Source organism: Cornus florida, unplaced genomic scaffold, assembly GCF_030987335.1.
Source record: "Cornus florida cultivar Cherokee Brave unplaced genomic scaffold, ASM3098733v1 CherokeeBrave_3.0.0_Hap2_Chr04, whole genome shotgun sequence".
In the NCBI taxonomy this organism is placed as follows: Eukaryota; Viridiplantae; Streptophyta; class Magnoliopsida; order Cornales; family Cornaceae; genus Cornus; species Cornus florida.
Window position 1 is genome coordinate 29,380,441 of NW_026775574.1, and position 18,552 is coordinate 29,398,992.

General features: G+C 36.0%; 1 long non-coding RNA gene across 2 annotated transcripts in view; it reads right to left on the reverse strand.

Moving 5' to 3' along the window:
• Window positions 1–18,344, reverse strand: part of LOC132303083 (uncharacterized) — a 44,315-nt gene extending 25,971 nt beyond the window's left edge. Inside the window, exons 1-2 of one of the 2 annotated variants that reach the window (XR_009481090.1) lie at window positions 18,112–18,344; window positions 13,344–13,396 (exon numbers count right to left, since the gene is read on the reverse strand). This is a non-coding gene — a long non-coding RNA (uncharacterized LOC132303083). The remainder of the gene's footprint in view (window positions 1–13,343; window positions 13,397–18,111) is intronic. The other variant, XR_009481091.1, reaches the window with a different exon arrangement.
• Between the last annotated feature and the right edge of the window lie 208 nt (window positions 18,345–18,552).

Consider the following 18,552-nt stretch of genomic DNA (forward strand, 5'->3'; position numbering starts at 1 on the left):
AAAACACACATCCCACATAACCCCACTGTTATCAAGCCGATAACAGTCAGCTACGCAAGCGTACCTATTTTCGGCAATACTATAAAGTCTAGGAAAGTAAATCCTCCCAAAAACGGACACGCCTACCATCACGAACCTTAAATATGATGTGTGAGGAAAACACACCCCATCCCTTCCTAATGAATTTTCACACGCCGACGACTCCCGCAACAGAGACTGGATAAAAGGACCAACCTCCACTCTCCTCCCCAAAGCGACACGAGACAATCGTTCTCCACTGGCAATGTCGTTCCCTGTCGAATCTCCATAACCACTTCCCCAATAAAGCTCTATTTAAAGGAACCAGCTTTCAGATGCTTAAACCGCCTAACTTCAAGGGTTTACAAACTTGCTCCCAGTTTACAAGATAATACTTGAACTCCTCTCCCTTTCACCCCAAAGAAAATCCCTTTGGATTTTTTCAATCCTTTCAGCGACAGAGCATGGAATTTGAAACAAAGATAAATAGTAAGTGGGAAAGGACGAGAAAGTACTCTTAATTAGAGTGACCTTCCCCTCCCCCCCCCCCCCCCCGATAGATATTACTACTTCCATCCTTCCAACCTCTTCTCATACCGATTGATCACCGGATCCCAACTCCCCACTCTCCTAGGGGACACCCCCAAAGGCAATCCTAAATAAGGAAGAAGAAAAACACCCACCCCACATCCAAGAACTATAACTAAGGAGGAAATATGTGGAACATCCCCTACCGGGACAAGCACACTCTTTCCAACATTGATCTTTAACCCAGAAACCGCCTAAAAGCAAACAAGAATGCACCTCAAATATCTAAGTTGGGAAGCATCTGCATCACAAAAAACCACGGTATCATCCGCAAACAGTAGATGAGAGATCTTCATCTGATGATCTACATCTCTGCCGACTCTGAATCCCCTGATATAACCCAACTCCTCCGCTCTTCTTATTTGTCAGCTCAAACCCTCCATAACTATAAGGAATAGAAAAGACGACAAGGGGTCCTTTTGTCTCAAACCTTGAGAACTTGCAAAGAAACCAGCAGGAGATCCATTCACTAAAATAGAGAACATAACGGAAGAAATACATGTTTCAATCCATTTCCTCCACCTAACTCCAAACCCCATCCTCTGAAGCAAGTCAAGGAAAAACTTCCAATTAACGTGATCATAAGCTTTCTCAATGTCAAGTTTGCATAAGACGCCATAGACCCCACTTTCCAACCTGGAATCTACGCATTCCCCTGCTATATAAATAGAATCCAAAATTTTCCGTCCTCCAACAAAAGCATTCTGGGACTCCAAAATAATACCATCCAATACATTACTCATCCTAAGAATAAGAACCTTGGCAATAAGCTTATACATGCATCCCACTAAGCTAATTGGCCGAAAATCCTTAATATCATAAGCGTCTCCCATCTTAGGAATAAGGGCAATAAAAAATACGTTTAACGACTTCTCAATTATGCCATAAGAGTGAAATTCCTGGAAGGTACCCATCACCTCGCTGCGCACCACTTCCCAACTCTCCATAAGAAACCGCATAGTGAACCCATCTTGCCCCGGAGCTTTGTCACCATTGCAGCTCGATAACGCCTTCAGCACTTCCTCTTCAGAAAATGAAACCTCAAGCCTGTCTCTATCCAACTCAAAAATGGCATCAAAGTGGAGACCATCAAGCTTAGGCCTCCACCCTAACGTCTTAGTGCAAAGCTGCTGATAAAAAAATGCCATCCCCCCACACCTCATCCTCTCTCCACAACTCCTAACCATTCACACAAATACGCCCAATATGATTGCTCCTTCTATGAGCATTAGCAAGCCTATGAAAAAAAATTTGTGTTGCCCTTCTTTGAGCCACAAGCTCGAGATTTCTGAATCCATGAAATCTCCTCCATAGTAGCTATCTCAGCAAAAGTCGCCTGACAAGAGGCTCTCCTAAAGCGCAAAGAATCCACAACCTATCCCAATTCATCAAGACGATTAAGCTCAGCAATTTCAACGGGGACTCTATTCTTCTTCCATTTAAGGTTCCCAAACACCTCCTAATTCCACTTCTTAAGCACAAATTTGAGAAACTGAAACTTCTTAGCTAATACAAAGCTAAAGGAACCTGTAACAATCACCGCCTCCCACCAAGACTGTACTTTCCCTTGGAAATCTTCTGATCTTAACCACATATTCTCAAAACGAAATGGGATGCGCCAAGATCTCAAACCCCCACAATCAAGAACTAAGGGAACGTGATCAGATGTTACCCTTATGAGAGTTGCCTGAGTAACATTCGGGAATTTCTTTTCCCATTCCCCAGAAATTAGGAATCTATCCAGCCTTAAGAAAGTAACTGGATCCCTACCATTAGACCACGTAAAGGTTGCCCCTTCCATTGGCAAATCAATAAGAAAATGACTATCAATAAACTCTGAAAACTAGGTCATTTCTGAAGACCACCTACCCCCAGTGGACCTCTCAAATGGAGACCTAATAGAATTGAAGTCCCCGCCTAGACACCAAGGCAACGCCCACAGTCCCTTAACGTAGCAAAGCTCTTCCCAAAAGGCAAGTCTTTCACTGTCAATAACTGGCCCGTAAACCCCAGAAAAAACCCATCTAAAATTGTCCTCCTCCATCTTGAACTCTTATGACAAAGAGTAAAATCCCTTCCAATTATTCATCCTTGACAACCATCTTCGATCCCATATAACTAGGATTCTACCAGAGGTGCCTAAAGTGTTTAACGCCCCATTCCACAAATCTTCCTTCCTAAAAACTTCTAACCACCCCATCAAAAATAGAGGCTAACTTAGTTTCTTGCAAGCAAACAACATGGGCACTCCATTTCCTCACAGCTACCTTAACCACCCTCCTTTTGTTTGGATCATTTAGACAACAAACGTTCCGTGTAATGATTCGTAGCTTCATTAAAAACCATAAACAATCATCTCCCCTTTTCCCCATTTCCCACTTCTGGTCCTTCCCCTTTCCTTCGCCGCCCCATTTTTCCCCTCATAGTTAACATATGAAATGAGGTTCTTAACCTCCTACTCCCCTTTCTGTGACATTAAAGGTCTTTTACTTTTGACCTTTTTCGTGCCTTGAATAGACTCTGCAGTATCTCTCCCTGCCACAATTGCGTGAAGAATATACAAGGCTTGATTATCATTGCCCTCTGTAGAGACACCTAGAGCTTCACTAATAACACCAATATTCTCTGCCACCTAATCCTTGCCCAAATCATTAGTCGTCTCTAAGCTATCAGGTCGCATTACTGCCAAAGGTTCCACTATTCCCATAACGGATTGGTCCGTCTTTGCCATGCATTGATTTACGTGACACGAGGGTTTTTATATTGATTTTGAATATTTCTTTGAGTTTGGGACTCCTAGAAATACATTTTGGCAATTTTTGAAATTTAGGACTAGGAGACCCGTATGGGTCCCACACCGGGATTTTTGGGTTCTAAATTATTTTTCTAGCAGTAATTGTTTATTGTGTATATTAATTGTCATTTACATGAGGGTAGGATGAACCTTTGACATTTAAATGGCATAATAGTGATTTAGTGATGTTGGAGGGGCATTTTGGTCTTTATGCATGGTCACCCTTTGACCACTTTTGTGCTTGACACACACACATACACTTGGCATGTTCATTACATTATTTCATGTACATGCTCAGCCATCTCCTTCCTCTTTTTTCTTTCCTTCCTCTTTTTTCTTTCTTCTTCTTCTTCCTTAACCAAATCTGTCTCCATTGTTAGCCCTTCTTTAAGCTTATATTTGAAGGGCTTTGTAGAGGGAATTTAGGGTTGCCATAAGAAGAGAAAATGACCCCAAGGGAGAGAGCTATCCATTGATCCAAAAATCAAAGTCATCCCTTCACAACTGAAATTTTGAAATGCCTTTAGAAGTGGGATTTGGTTGGGGCTTCAAGAGAGGTTTTGCTCCTCTTTTCTTCTCATTTCCTTTGGTGGTTCTTGGGTGACACTTGGTAACCTTGGACCTACTAAATTGGAGGCTGTCCTTGTGGGGTTTAGCTTGGCATGAGGTAGGGGTTGGTCTAAACCTCACACCCTTTGTTTTCTTATGAATTAAATTCTCTAAATTAAACCATTATATAACTAAAATTGAATTTTCTTTGCAAGCACATTATGTAGTTAAAAATCCGAAATTTGTAGTTGTATATTAATGATGTATTGTGTGGTCTAGAAACTGAAATTTAGGCTTCCTAAATGTGGTTGTTGTATGTGTTTAAAATTGAGAATTTTTGCTCAATTGTGTTATGTAAATTAGGTGAATTACACTTTTTAAATTGAAACCAAAATGTGACTAGCTCTAAGCCACCCTCCGAGCCTGTCATATATATTTTAGAACTGAAAATTGTAGCTTCTATATTGGTGCGTGTAATGTGTTTAGAAACTGAATTTTAGGCTTCCTCAATGTTAGTTGTTATATGTGTCTAAAATTAGACTTTTCTTGCTTAATTGGGTTATGTAAATTAGCATGAATGTTGAAACAAACACTTGTTGCCTATGTTCAAATTGCCTAGTTATACTACCGATTTTTCTGTATAAATGAATACATTGTTGTGATATAAAAGCTGCCATGTTGTTGTCATCAAAGTATGGTTATAAAACTAAAATTTGATGTGGAAGTTGTTAGAATGTTGTAACATTACGTAGTTAGATCATTCATGCATTACATTGGGTAGCATTTGGGCAAAAACTGAATTTGAAAAGGAGGAACATTATGTTTTTGGAATGAATGATACTAAACTGATTTTGTGGGGAAATGTTTTGAAACATTCTTTGTGAAAACCGGGTGGCAAGGAGTTACGTTGTGTCCGTGTCGTTAATGGGACCTAGAGGGGACGTAGGGAGCTTGCCTTGCACGTGGTTGAGTTATTAGGCCCTAAAAGACGCTAAGGAGTTACCTTAGGTCAGGGATAGATAGCCAATCCTCCTCTCATGAAGGCGGGGAGTTACCTTAGGCCAAGTTACATTAACGGTTTGACGATTAAGGCGTTTGATGAAATTTTGGAAAATGGGGTGAGACATTAGCATCACATTAGCAATGCATTCTATTGCATTTACGGGATTGAATTATGTGATGATTGTTACTTCCTAAAACAAGCATGAATCCTTTCTTAGTGGCTATTCTTTGTTTAGCTTCACAGAGGCATCAAGGAATGCGTTTTAGACATCTCCTATTGAGCTGTTGTGTTCACTCCTTATTACTATTTTTCAGGTCATGGAAAGGACGTGGTGGAAGACTTTCCTCCACAAAAATAAATAACAATGGGATTAGCAATTTTGATATCTTTTATTATATAAATGTTTACGTTGTAAAGCCTTGACTTAAGTTTTGTTGGAAGCTATGTAATTTTAGACTTGTAAATGCAGCAATGTTTTCATTTAAGGCTTGTAACCATGGACATTAGAAACTTTATGTTTTGGATGCATGAAATGGGACAATGATTGGCCGTAATTCAAGCTTTTATTTGGGAATCATTACGTTTTTTATTTTATCTATAATGTTACCATGTGATTTAGGCCTTTAAGTACACATTTGGTACAGGTTTGAAGGGTGTGTGATAGACTTCTAATCATAGGGACACCTTAGAACCAATGACAATGCCAAATTATGGCTTTGAGCTTGACCATAAGGCCTAAAATGGTGAAATCCCAAAAGCAGTTTTTTGCACTTTAACCCAAACTTCAAAAGACCATAACCTCCTCATTTTAAACCCAAATTGGGTCATTCTTGAGTCTAAACTGACCGGCTCGAAGTTAGCTTTCCAATGGTGGTAATTCTAGCCATAGATTCCTATTTTAGAGAGAGTTATGGCATCTTTAGTGCAGACTACTCCAGAATTCTTTGAAACTAAAAAGGTGCAATTGTGTGCAACCATCTTTCTTATGTCTAGAACCTTATGGCATGAGTCCATATAACCAATTAGACTTACGTTGACCTTGTACTACTCACTTAGAGTCATCTCATTCACTTTCATACCTTGAGTTGACCGTTTTACCCTTAAGTGTTCTCAGGTTCAGGTAAGAACCCAGTTAGCATTTCGGACCTCGGATTTGGGGCGTTACAAGCTCCTTCTCATTGGCCCCAGCTAAAGCCTCAGTATACTCCCTGATGAGCTAATAAAAGCCTTGCTCCATATCATGTTCATCGACATCAGCATACTCCCTCTCCTCAGCCGGGAGGGACCCCTGAGAAAATCCAAGACGAAACCCTTTGGCATAACAAAGATCAGCAATCTGAGAGAAACACTGAAACATCTCCAAACCACCATCTTTGCATATCTGAAGCCTATAGTTAGCTTGGGCAAGCTACAATTCTAGGTTGGCAGCCTTGTTTTCCATCTCTTTGGATCTCTTGCCGAAGTACTCGGCCATCTGATGGCTCTCTCTGCTTCCCTTTAAGCATTTTTAACAAAGGCCTCCAAGGAGTCAATCCTCTTCTAAAGGGCCTCAATTTGATTGGCTTGAAGAGAGTCAACGGAACGCTTCTTCAAGAGAGAAAACATGTTCTGTAGAAGACAAACGCAAAATGTTGGAGAAAAAAAAAAAACAAAGACACACTTGGATAAATAAATGATTATCAAAATTCACTACATCCATAACAGACTAAGGAGTAAGAGATAAGAGATCATCAATACTCATCTGTTGCTGGATGATCTCGTCCCGGGGTGGCCACATTCCTCTGGCCAAATCCTTTATAATCTGCGGGTTCTCAGCCCCGGAATCACCAATGGCAATTGCAGAGCCATCAGCTTTTAGCATTTCGGGAAACCATTTCTCTTTGGATCCCGCGAAATCATCGCCGGTAGAACCAGCGGAAGCAACAATGCCAAAAAGGGCGCATTTTTTTTTCTTAAAGCCCCAGCCCTGAGCTTGGGGCGCTTGAGGTCAGGGGCATCCCTTGACAGTTGGCATTCTAACACCAGCGCAGATGAAACCCCCCTTCAATTTTGGGAAGAGGGGGTATTCTTCGCCCCAAGGAACACATTTTTCCGCTCATGAGCTAACTTTGCAGCTGCCTCCTTCTCCTTCTTAGAGATACGAGCCCTAGGAGGCGGAAGTTCCATTGTAGACGTGAAAAAAAAAAAAGGATAAACGGAAGAAGCAGGCTCAACTTCAGAGTCAGAATCCCGAAGGTCAATGGGCTCCTCGGGATCTTGGGGAGCGAGAGGGGGATTTCTAGAGATGGTCTCAAGTAGAGAAGAAGACAAAATAATTCTTGCAAAAAGAACGGTGTTCCAAACATTTGCTTGGAGATACTCAAGTCTCAAATCTGCAAATTTGGAAGGAAATAAATCAGTCTTGTGACCTAGAAAATCATAAATAAAGCAGAAAAACTTAACTACACAAACAAAGCAAGAGGACTCGCCATCATCATCAAATTAAGGAATAGAAGGGGTACGGAAGCTCGATTGAACAGGAAAATCCTAAAGAAATGAGGGGCGCCAAGCACCCACAACCTTAACAATTTTCTCCATCCACTCATTGTTTGAGGAGTTGAGGCCAGAGAACATGGCTCGATTCATTCGGGTATATAAATGATATCTATCATCCTCATCCCTAATTCTATTTAATGAAAAAACAAAATCGAAGATTGAAAAAATTCAGGGTTAGCCCTCTGACCCGATTCAAAACCAAAAGGCAAGAAAATATGCAAAAGAAGTTAGGATTTACTTAAAGAGGGGCAAAATTAAGAACCAGAGAACCCGAAGATAAAAAGGGTTCAACGAAAATATAAAGGTAAGCAAATGGTTAGCCGAGAAAAGCATCTCGCCTTCCTCAAGGCCCTCACCGATACTGAAATTAAGATGGTGAGGGTATATGTTAAGAGAAATGTCCTCGAAAACTTTGTTCTTCTTTCTCAATTGAAGAACGGAAATGGACTTCCTCTCTACTATATTGGCGAGAAGGACAATTGGGCCCTCAGCAAAACGCTGGCCACTCGTGCTGACCTCAGGCACTCCTGATTTACATTCAGAAATCCTAGCACTCAAGGTGCGACTACTGCTCTCTTGACTCATAACTACGAAATCGAATAGAAAAGAAAAACAACGAGATAGAAAGTGGATAAGACTAACCTTCGCAAAATGGATGATATCACTGTGGGGAAAGGACTTCACAAACACAAAGATGCTCTCTCGGTGTAAAGCCCTAGGATGAAGATACGATGTATATAACAGCCCTAAGAAATTCTCATTGTATGAGTATAAATACAAGGCCAAGGACCCAATAAAAGGCATCTGATTCCCATTGTCATTAGCCTTTGATCTTCCTTGATCTCATTCTCGGTCTTCTATTTACTATTTGCATATTTTCTTGATTAAGTGTTAGTGTTTAATCTTTCGGGTCGAATCATCATATTCGGGCCGAAATTTTATGCACCTACGTGTATATAAATTTATATATTCTCTTATGCACTCTCTCTATTGCTCTCTAGAATTCTCTCCATCTTTACTGGGATCTCTTTGAAATTTAATCGTGGCCAGAAAATACCAAATCAAATACATATATACTACTCTTAACATTGCAAAGGATTTCGGCACAACGATCAAACGTGAACCAACATTCATCACTATCTGATATATTTTTTTTATTTGCTTTCTTTCTTCTAATGTTTTGATTTTTGGGTACGTTCCAACATTCCTCTACTATCTCATTTTTTTTTCGTTGCTCACGTTGCCTCATTCACTTCTTAGTTGTCATCGTCGCGATATCCAGTTATTGATCAATCTCTCTCACGCAACCTTCGAAGTTCGGTCATTGCCGTTGTCTTTTATCGTTGCCATCAGTGACATCATTTCTCATACTCTCTCCCCTTCTCTCTCACTTTCAATTCACAAATCTCTGAGTCTCACAGCGTGTTTGCGCCTCAAACACAACCAACAATGATAACGAATCAAGTTTCTTAATTTTCAACCAAGGATTTGTCATCCTTTTCAGTTTCAGTAAGATTCAACCTTATTTTAATTTCTAGGGTTTAGCTTTTGGATCTATTTCACCCATTTTCCCTTCTCTTTTTATCTCACTATTTTATTCCCAGATTCGGGAATGTAAATGATTTTATTGTTATTTTTGTTGTATATACAATTAAGGGAAAAAATATTCAACTAAAATCGTGGAGCCGAACCGAACCAACCCATTTTTTCACGGTTTGGGCTGGTTCGGTTCCATAACTCAAATGGTCTAGTTCGAATCTGAAACCGTGAAGTGGTTTGGTTCAAAAAATCTTCAAAATTGGATCAAACCGAACCGGGTGCACCCCTAGAAGATATATACCAAGAGAAATTGAAGTGTTATTGATTTATTATAGGGTTTATTATATGCAATAACAGTTGAAATCAATCACACTATATTCTCATCTTTTTAAGGTTTATGTATCTTTGTAGATCCCAGCCCACCATTTGATGTAGGAGAGTGTAAAGGTTGTTGTTGCTTGCGGTTTCTGCCATCATTAGTACCTAATGCATATTTTTCTTTAAAGGCTACCGATTTGTTAAAAGGCTGGGAAATTCGAGCCCCTATCATATCACATTGAGCATTCAGCCTTCTAAGTTTTTCCAAATTTTGTAATGTTTATTGTCCAATCTTTCATTGGCCGATTGAGTAAACATAATGTCTACTTAGGCTCTGATACAAAAAACTGATGTAGGACAAAGGACAGACTTCAATAGAAGAAAGTAAATAAGAGTTATGGGCTGAAAATTCAGAAACAAAGTTAAGATTCCGCAGTTGTTAGTAGAAAAGAATGATTGAAATTAACAAAGAAAAGCCTATTGGAATCACTCCAATAGGACCTAGGTATCACACCTAAAGAAGGCCTCACACCCTCAGAATTTGTGAATCACTCACAAAGAATTCTCAAAGGATAATTTTATTCAATCGTTCGTTGAGTATTCAGAGTTACCTAGTATCATTTTTATAATAAAAGATGACCCTTGGATTACCCTACAATGGAGGTAATCAAAAGTTGACTCTAATTTAATAAAGTAACAAATAACTTAATTGATGCAATTTACCAAAATAATGCGGATTTTCATAATAAATGCAATTACCAAAATAATGAAATTTGACCAAACCCCCTAATAATGCAATTTACCAAAATGATGCAGATTCACCATAATTAATGCAATTTGACCAAACACCCTAATTATGCAAGACTTCAAATGGACCCCATCATCTAGCATGTGCCAAATAAAGGTTTGAACTCTAGAATCCTTCTTGTCACGCCTTTTAAATACTTTAAAAGGCTGATGTCACTGTTCTCTACCACCATTTCATTAAAATTAATTTTTAATAATAAAATTCAACAATTCAAGGTCAAGTAATTTCGTACTATTTTTTGTTTTTATATAATCAAGGCAATAAAAAAAAAAAAAAATTTAAAATTTACATAACATATTGAGTCTTACAATTCGGATCTGAGGAGGAATATCGAAATTGAATAATCATTTTTTTCTTTGACTTTACGTTGTTAAAAATATGCAATATGTTAAAATTAGATTATTCTATGTAGTCCTCACTCTAATTTCCCTTTCTCAATATTCTTCATTGTTAAAAAAATAAATAAATAAAATAAAATGAATCCAAAATCAAACCTATGATTGTTTATATATATGTATATATATATTTGGTAATTGATAATTGTATTAAAAGAAGAAAAAACGAAGAGTCCTAACTAAAAGAAAACAAAAGGAAAAAAAAATTTAGAAAAAGCAAAAACATCTACTCAATCCGAGACAGGGTTTCATATGGGGTCTATTTTGCCAGCTGCCAAAGGTAACTTTAACTTCACATCCTGGGAAAAGTTAGGGCAGTGGATTCCCGGTCTTGGTATGAGTTTTCAAATGTGCATTGGAAGCCACCACAGAAAAATACAAAATATATGTCAAAAAGTCTGGTGAATTGAAGGGAGAGAACAAAAACACACAACAACAAAATAAATAAATAAATTGAGGATTAAAACTTTAGAGACTCAATTTCATATTACTCAAATATTATTATGAATGTGGATTCGAAGGATATTTGGAGGAAAAGTAGCATGGGTTTTATAATCATTCTTTATTATGTTGTTAGGTGAGAGGTTCCACCACCTCTCGGGGCAAATTTGATTTATCAGTCACCCACTGTCCATTCATTGCACTTTTTTAAAAGTGGAACGAGCCCCAAGATAGCCAAAGGGTGGTTCAAGGATTAGCCACAAAAATTCTATCTTTAAGTTTCACTGTCAGGCACTAGCTATACACTAGATTGGTAACTCTTCCCCTCTCATGTACATACACTGGAGTAAAGGTTGACAAATATAATGCTATTAGACGTTATTACTGGAGAAGAATTAATGGCGTTGATTAGTGTTACTTGTCATTATTATATTTATTTTCTTCCACCTTCAATATCTCCCCATCACCTCTCGCACCTCCACGTCCTAATCATGATCATTTTCACCTTTTAACGACCGTCATCATCCCCTCCCCTCTCAACTTCTTACCACAAACCCCTTTCCATCAATTATCATATTTATAGACGCATATACTTTAAATAAAGTTGTGCACCTAAATTTATATATATAAATTTAATTTAAATAAAAATTAATACATTTATACAAATATATTCATGAATCAAAACACACACACATATATATATATATATAATCACACATTATTCTTATGTGTTGAAAATGTTGATTTATTTTGGAGCTAATTAATATTCCAAAAATAAAATACTCTTTATAAGAATGTGCAATTGCCATTTTAATTAATTTTAAGTGACAGTCAATTATGCTTCTAAATTTCAAGGCATGTGATAGGTCATGTGATTTTCATCACAATGGGGAATTCGAATCCATGTAAAATATATGATTTTTAATTATAGAAGGAAAATGAGCAAAAAGGGATACTTAATTTAAAGTGAATAAAATATAACAAACACACAATTAAAAAGCTTTAAAACCTTTAATTCCCAACATGTTTTTCTTTCCCAAGGGAGGATACAGATAGATGATAGAACATGTCGCTAAGCTCCTAAAATCAATTTAAAGGTATCAAAGAAATCTTCAAACCCTGGACATGTTGAGTCACCCAATGCCTTCAACCTTAAAGGGAGGATTATTGGGATAGCAAATGAGCGAGAATGAGTTGAACTTGAATAATTTAAAGTTCGAACAAGTTATTTTTATTATTATTATTTTTTAAAAGTATAAAATAATAGAACAAAAAAAATGGAATTAAATCAATCTAATTGGCCAACCCACAAAAATTATAAGATGGGGAATTAAAAGAAGATATATTAGACTCGTAAATCTCAAAACGAACAATTTTAACGAAAGTGGATTCTGTAGGATCATGTTTTTGTTTTAAAATGTACAACAGAAATTCATTTTTCCAGAGTTGGATTCTACATAGTCTTGTGAGGTTAGCAAGCATGTGAGAGGCAAGGTTCCAGTGTGAGTTAGGTGTACTCAAAAGTCTAACATCGCCTCAGTGTGACAAGATAAAGTACTATACGTAGGTTCATTACCTTTTATGAAACAACGCGTTTTAAAAGCGCAATGGCCGTAAACCTATCAAAACTCTAGAGTTATGCGTGATTAACTTAGGGTAGGGATAGTATTAGGATGGGTGACCTCCTAGGAAATTTCTTGTCCAGATGAGTCAAAAACGAAAAATATTATGTTTGTTGGGTAAGAGCTATTACAAATGGTATCAGAGATTAATCCAATCGGAAGTGTACCGACGAGGACGTCGGCCCCCAAAGAGGGTGGAATTGTGAGGCTTGGTGGGAGGGAGCAGGCCTGTAAGAGGCAAGGCTCTGATGCGAGCTATGTGTGCTCACAAATTCTACATCGCTTGGGTGTGAAAATGCGAAATACTATATGTAAGTTCTTTACCTTTCCATGACACAACGTTTTTAAAATCGTGAATATATCAAAATTCTAAAGTCGAGCAATGTTTAACTTAGAATACTACTGCAATTTGGTGGCTCGTTGTCTTTCTGGAGTTGGCCAACGGACCAGTAGGGCCAAAAAAAAAAAAAAAAAAAAAACACAACCAGCAAAATTACTAACAAACCGTTAACTTTCAGATTAATTTTTTTAACTTATCAAAACTACCCCACCACCCTTCTACAAAGGGTCTTACATCTCCCCTTATACAAACTTCATCTCGTACTCCAAATGATACAAATTTTATTCATTTTCAAATTCCTTTATTACAAGTTACAATTACTGAATCCAATTTCAATTACTTTTTCAAATCTAATTTCAAATTAAAAAATAATTGGTTTTAAAAAAAAAAAACCTGTTATCATCTCCTTGATCCATCCACATCTAATCTGTTCTTCAATAACAACCCTGAAAAAAAACATGGACATGATTAAGGAACTGTTATCCTAATAAATTCAACCACAAAAAACATTAATAAATAAATTAAAAAGGGTATGGAATAACCAAATAAAAAAAATCATATAGATGAGATTCAACCCAAAAATCAATCTCAAGGTGATGAGATTCATGAGATATATTTGACACCAAAATTTTCAAAACGAACAATCTCAACGAATCTTCCAATTTCTTATTTTACTGCTATCAAATCAATAACAAATTTTATTTAAAAAAAGTATAAAATAATAGAATAAAAAAATCATAAAAAATTAACTCAATCTAACTGGCCAACCCACAAAAATTATAAGATGGGAATTAAAAAAAGATATATTAGACTCCTAAATTTCCAAACAAACAATCTCAACGAAATCTTTCAATTTCTTATTTCATGCAATCAAATCAATAACAAAAAATCAAAAATAAAAATAAAAAAGTATAAAATAATAGAATCAAAAAAATCATATGGAATTAACTCAATCTAATTGGACAAACCACAAAAATTATAAGATAGGGATTAAGAGAAGATAAATTAGACTCGTAAATTTCCAAAAGAACAATCTTGACGAAATCTTTCAATTTTTTATTTTACGATCAAATCAATTACAAGATATATATATATATATATATATATATATATATATATATATATATAATAATAATAGAATCAAAAAAATCAGATGGATTTTTTTTTAATTGATAATTAAGCAAATTAAATAAAAAAAACTTTCAAAAAGGGAACGTGCTCCAATGACAAGAAAGGGATCCTGTGGTCCCAAAGAAGAAATAAAATCAATCATCTCCTACGGGGAGAAACAAAGCCTACCCGAACCCCAAAAACATAAAGATGTAATAAAAGTTGACTTAAGAATAGCAATCGATGATTCCTTTCCTTCAAAATATTTATTACTCCACTCCCTACACAAACACCACCATAAACAAAAGGGCGCCATCCTCTATAACCCACGAGCATAGTCTCCCACATAGCACGCTCTCCAAGCCTTCATCAATCTTCTCGTAGATCGAGGCATAACCCACGAAATCCCAAACATTCCAAGCAAAAGACACCAACAACCCAAGGCCACTGGACAATGCATAAGAAGATGATCCACCGATTCCCCATTGCACTTAAACATACAACACCAGTTAACTGTAATTTGTCTTCGCCTCCTCAAATTATAAAGCGTCAAGATCTTGCCCCACACCACTGTTAAGTTAAAAATGCCACTTTAAACGGCACCTTAGATCTTCACACTGTTTTCCACGGAAACGTAATCCCAATAGTATCTGAGAGAAAAAAAGATCTCACTTCAAACATTCCCCGAGAAGCAAGCACTCAGACGAGCGAATCTCTGTCTCCACCACGAATCTCGAGCCGATATAAACGATCTAACAACCCATAAATATCGTCCAACTCCCAATCCTGAAACGCTCGCATAAACAGCACATCCCAAGTCAACCTCCCGCTATCAAGCCGATAGCAATCAACAACCGAGACATAGCTATCCACAGCAATCCAAAATAATATAGGAAATGAACAAGCAAGAATACAATCACCACACCAAAGATCCTTCCAAAACTTCACATCCCTGCGATCCTAAACTCTAAATCTGATGTGTTTGGAGAACTCATTCCATCATATGGAATTAACTGAATCTAATAAGGAACAATTACAACAAATCTTTCAATCTATTATTTTACTGTGTTCAATTCTATATATTTTAATGAATAAAGCAATCTAAGAACACGTAACATAGTAAACGGCAATGTTAAAGTCTCAGGCAATAAATATTAAATCAACATGGGAACAACAAAATGATATATATTCATTTACAAAATCAAGCAGGAGAATAGATCAAGCTAAACAGTATAAGATCATTTTTCCTATTACTGATAATATTGTAATTTGTAATAGCCATAAAGAAGGAAGTAATTGCTCGGGAAAATTGAAAGCTTTTAAGCCGAAGTCCAAATGAATCAAAATTTCCATTTGAAAATTCAATTACGAAAGCAATAAACGTTACAGTTTAGAAATGCAGGTTGTAAAGTAAGAAGTATTACGTCCAACACAAATTTATACAAGAAAGTATATGCCTCAGGGGAGCAAAAACAATAAGGTCTTCATCATCACTTGCACCAATTCTAATTTCAAATCTTAAAAAAAAAAAATAATTGGTTTAAGAAAGAATTAAAAAAAAGAAGCTGTTATCATATCCATGATCCGTCTGAATTTAATCTGTTCTACAATAACAACCTAGCAAAACGTGGACATGATTAAGGAACTCTTATCCTAATAAAATCAAGCACAAAAAGAAAAAAAAAAATTTAAAAAGAGTATAAAATAACCAAATACAAAAAATCTTATAGATGAGATTCAACCCACAAAAATAATAAAGATCGGAATTAAAATAATTAATCTCGTTGACATGATTAAGGAACTCTTATCCTAATAAATTCAACCACAAAAAAACATTAATATATAAATTAAAAAGGGTATGGAATAACCAAATAAAAAAATCATATAGATGAGATTCAACCCAAAAATCAATCTCAAGGAGATGAGATTCATGAGATATATTCGACACCAAAATTTTCAAAATCTTCCAATTTCTTATTTTACTGCTATCAAATCAATAAAAAATTTTATTTAAATTTTTTTAAAATAATAGAGTAAAAAAAAATCATATAGAATTAACTCAATCTAATTGGCCAACCCACAAAAATTATAAGATGGGAATCTAAAAAAGATATATTAGACTCCAAAATTTCCAAACAAACAATCTCATCGAAATCTTTCAATTTCTTATTTTATGCAATCAAATCAATAACAAAAAATCAAAAATCAATAACAATATATATATATATATATATATATATATATATATATAAGATAATAGAATAAAAAAATCATATGGAATTAACTCAATCTAATTGGACAAACCACAAAAATTATAATAAGATAGGGATTAAGAGAAATAAATTAGACTCGTAAATTTCCAAAAGAACAATCTCAACGAAATCTTTCAATTTTTTATTTTACGATCAAATTAATTACAAATTTATATAATAATAATAGAATAAAAAAATTAGACGGAAATTTTTTTTTTTTGATAATTAAACAAATTCATTTAAAAAAACTTTCAAAAGGGGAACATGTCCCAATGACAAGAAAGGGATCCTATGGTCCCAAAGAAGAAATAAAATAAATATCTCCTCTGGGGAGGAACAAAACCTACCCGAACCCCAAAAACATAAAGATGTAATAAAAGGTGACTTAAGAATAGCAATTGATGATTCATTTCTTTCAAAATATATATTATTCCGCTCCCTACACAAACACCACCATAAACACGAGGGTTCCATCCTCCAAAACCAATGAGCATGGTCTCTCACATAGCACCCTCTCCAAGCCTCCATCAATCCTATCAAAGATCGAGGCATAACCCACGAAATCCCAAACATTCCAAGCAAAAGACATTAACAATCCAAGGCCACTGGACAATGCATAATAAGATGATCCATCGATTCCCCATTGGACTTACACATACAACACCAGTTAACTGTGATTTGTCTTCGCCTCCTTAAATTATCAAGCGTCAAGATCTTGTCCCACACCATTGTCAAGTAAAAAACGTCACTTTAAGTAGCACCTTAGATCTCCACACTGTTTTCCACGGAAACGTAATCCCTGTAGTATTTGAGAGGAATCGGAAAAAAGATCTCACTTCAAATATTCCCTGCGAAGCAAGCACCCAAACGAACGAATCTCTATCTTCGCCATGGATCTCGAGCCGATATAAACGATCTAACAACCCGCAAATATCGTCCAACTCCCAATCCTGAAATGCTCGCATGAACCGCACATCTCAAGTCAACTTCCCACTATCAAGCCGATAGCAATAAGCAATTGAGACATGACTATCAACGGCAATCCAAAACAATTTGACAAATGAAGAAGCAATGATACAATTACCACACCAAAAATCCTTCCAAAACCTTACATCCCTACCATCCTCAACTCTAAATTTGATATGTTTGGAGAACTCATTCCATCATAAGGAATTAACTGAATCTAATAACGAACAATTACAACAAAATCTTTCAATCTATTATTTTACTGTGTTCAATTCTAATTTCAAATCTAAAAAAAATAATTGGTTTAAGAAAAAAAAAAGCTGTTATCATATCCATGATCCATCCGAATTTAATCTGTTCTTCAATGACAACCTTACAAAACGTGGACATGATTAAGGAACTCTTATCCTAATAAAATCAAGCACAAAAAATAAATAAATAAATAATAATAAATCATATAGATGAGATTCAATCCACAAAAATTATAAGATCTGAATTAAAATAATTAATCTCATGGAGATGAGATTCATGAGATATTTTCCACATCAAAATTTTCAAACCACAATCTCAACGAAATCTTTCAATTTCTTATTTTACTGCGATCAAATCAATAACAAAAAATTAAAATATATATATAAAATAATTGAATTTAAAAAAATTATATGGAATTAACTGACTCTGGTGAACACATAAAAATTATATGATAGGCATTAAAAGAAGATATATTAGACTCGTAAATTTCCAAATGAATAATTTCAACGAAAATTTTTAACTTTTTATTTTACTATGTTGAATTCTATGTATTTCTCGATCCGTAGAATTATTATAATTACCTGAATCTTATGGCCCGTCTCCATGAGAACGTCCGATGCTCTACCGCCTGGTGCATCAAAGAAAATTATCCCCGACTCCGGCATGATGTGGCTGCTGCTCAACAGCAGAGCAGAGCAGAGGTATCTTGGTTCCGGCGGATTACTAAGATGCCATTATTTTTTCATGTTTGTAACCTACGCTACGTAGTTGGTAGGTCATTATTAATATATCATAATTCAAAATAACTATCATTGCTTGCCGAAAGGGCCACTCTCCAGCGATGATATTTACAGCCCATAATTTTGGACTTACAGAAAAAGAAAAAACACCAATAAATTACCAAAACACAATTTTGGGCATCGTGCCACGTAAAATACAAGAAAGTGTTGGCTTTTGTGTGAACCCCAGTGATGGGTACAGGTGGGGCCTATATCATTTGTTTCTGAGCCTTTGCAGGGTGC